The sequence below is a fragment of the Nymphalis io genome, chromosome 11 (genome assembly GCF_905147045.1).
Source record: "Nymphalis io chromosome 11, ilAglIoxx1.1, whole genome shotgun sequence".
Lineage (NCBI taxonomy): Eukaryota > Metazoa > Arthropoda > Insecta > Lepidoptera > Nymphalidae > Nymphalis > Nymphalis io.
Window position 1 is genome coordinate 10,221,817 of NC_065898.1, and position 3,267 is coordinate 10,225,083.

Sequence of the window (3,267 nt, forward strand, 5' to 3'; positions counted from 1 at the left end):
TTATATAACCTTATATTAAGTAAATTTTATTGTTTTTAAAATAATTCTAGATTATTTTGCGTTATATGTAATGAAATGACAATTTTAATATATTATTTAAAGATAAACGGAAATTGAACAAAAACGTAGGTTACTTTCCTTACCTTACCAGGCATAATGAACATAACATCTAACCACTTGGTTATGCCTGTTAATACACCAGCTCACTTACATTTCAAATCCGTACAAAACATACAAGTTATTGTTGTTTGGTTCTAAAACAATTGTCGAGTGTGTGGTTCTTACCCTTACGGGCAGTCCTAACACAAAGTGATACGTTTTTTAATATTGAGATTTATTAAAATTTTGCATTTCTTCTAAGTCGAAGTATTCTATATCGTCTCAACTTATTACATTAAATGTGTTAATTAATTAATATATGAGCTGAAACTAAAAAAAACTAATCTTCTAAAAAGTAGCTTCAAGCTTGTAAACATGTATGAAATAATTTCGCTAAAATAATATGGATATAAAAAATGTAAAACTAATAAATATATTAAAGTATTTCAAATTGAAAAGGTTCTTTTTCGTAAATAATGCAACGTATTCAATATCAGTAAAAATAAAAGCAAATAAAAAAAATCGGTTAGCAAATAGACCGTTGAAACATAAAACACACCGTCCCCCAATAACCGTCTAGTTCGCTACACATCAACAGCGACCAATCAAGCTTTCATTAGTACGAGACAATCAATATTCATATCCCATGCGAAATCTTCATAACTCGCAGTCGAGAAAAAACATCCATGATAGATGATCCGCCGACTGCGCCGCATTCGCAAAACGAAATTAAAAAGAACAAGCCATATCACTTAGCCGCACACAGAAGCGAGGTTTTATTAAAAAATTCTACATATCTCGCGCGTCTTCGCTGCCTTTATCTTAACCCCCGCCCGCCATAAAGAGAGACGGCTGAAAAAATACCGCCGTAAGAAAGGGACGAAATAGAATACGAAAATTATAATTGCCAACTGTACGTAAATTAACACCGTGGATTTGGCTTTTGTCTCCGTCCCGTTCCTTGTCGCTTACGTTAAGGGCCGTGTGAAAGAGAGGGCTTGTGTTTGTGTGCGGAAGAATGATTTGCATACATGGTGCGCTCACAAACACAATAATGGACATGGCAGAGGCGCGGAAAATCGAAGGAAGCGACGATCGGTGTTCCGATTTGATTTATTCGTTGCATTTCGGATGCGCGGCTGCATAATGGATATGAGGCGGACAATTCCGATCTTTATTGGATGCGAACGTACGATTGCTTCATTTGGTAGGTATTGGAAACTAAGATATGTTTAAACTTCAATGTATTTATAAATAAATTTAAGACTACTTAAGAAAATTCAAATGTTCGAATAATATTTGAATAAGTTTGTTGGAGTTTTTGCATATGAAAACAAGCCGTTTGAAATCGTTTATGTTCACAATATTGTTTTAAGATTTGTCTTTTGATTTCTTTAAGTTCTTTAACTAAGTTTTATTCAAATTTAATTTGCGTATTAATGGTACTTACTAATATTATGAAAAAGTTTCCTATGATCGTTGTTTCCGGGTTCACGAGAAAATACTAATTCGAATCACAGTTTTTATTTTTAAAAAATGCCAAAAACAATTGGATACTTTGTAGAATTTTTTGTAATACAGTGGTTATCTTTATTCACTTGTAAAAATAATTTTGTAATTAACTAAAAAATAAAAATAAATTAAACGAATTAAAAATAACAGAAAAATCACTAAATTTCAAAAGTAATTCCTTTATATTACAAAATTGTTTATAGACTGTGCCAAACCAACAAACCGATCTTACCGTACGACTTACGATTTTTTGTAAACGTTTTTTTAAACATTGCTTAATATATCTGAACGTATCAGAAAAAATTAATTTTTAAAAATATCATTGATCTTGATAAGGATTAATACAGCTTGTCAAATTATTTCACATAAAGTTATAGGCTGAATGCCAGTAAGTGAGCTTTAATCTAAGCTACATAAGTGACTATTAAGTAACTATTTTGATAAAAAATATGTAAATCTATTCTAATAAAGCGCAGTTTCAATCATCAAAATTGATTATCACGTTATTGAGATATAATAATTAATATGGTTGTTTCTATTCTCCTGAAAATTGATAAATTGTGTACCAAAGGTTAATTTATGGAACCATATATATATATATATATATATATATATATATATATATATATATATATATATATATATATATATATATATATATATATATATATATATATATATGACAAATATAATGACAGAGATAATAAATTTAAGCGGGTATACGACGTCACTTATTATGCGGCCATTAAAATGGCAATCCATTTGAATCCGCGACATATATTATTGATACATATCGTCAAACATATGTATCCTCTTTTTTAAGTTGGTTAATAAAAGCGTGTATGTGTACGATCATGAGTTAATATGAGAGATAAGATTAACTATTTGCGAATGGTGGTCCATTTTTACGCAGTAAGTCCATCAAGGGGCTGAGTTCACGTCGAATTAGCAACTGCAAAATTCAAATTAAAAAAAAAAAAAAAACTAAAACCTACTTACGTATAAATAAAAACATTGACACAACAGTTTATGCAAATAGTTTGTATATTAACATTTAAGAGAAATATCGCAGACTAATATTTAATTGTCTTGTACGGAGTTGGATAGCTAGACATTACAGTATATCAAAATTGCTTTTATGTTTTACGGGATAGACGCCACTGATAAGACAATAGTAGTGAAGCTTAAGTCTTTTATTAGCTAGTTCCTTAACGTACTTACTAAGTGTGCGATTAAAAGTTTGAATTAAATTGTTATCATCATCATGTATGCGTGTAAATGAAAAAAGAAATGTTGCGAGTAAATTTACATTGGTGAAATTTGAAACTAAGTGCGAAAATAACTATATGTGCTAATAATTTATGACTTGTAACAGTCTGTGAATGTCCCACCGCTGGACTAAGGCCTCCTCTCCCATTTTGAGGAGAAGTTTTGGAGTTTATTCCTTTAATTTATGACCTACCAAAGTATAATAACTCTTGTGGCTCACGACGTATGTGCTTCATACGGTTCTAAATAGCTTTTCCTTAAAATAACAAATAGTTTTACAGGTTTAAAATAAAGATATATTAAAAAAACTATACCTCATACGGTGAACGAAGTAACCCTCAGGCACAAAACCATGCATAGTTTAAACTTGAACCTGATTTGTTGATT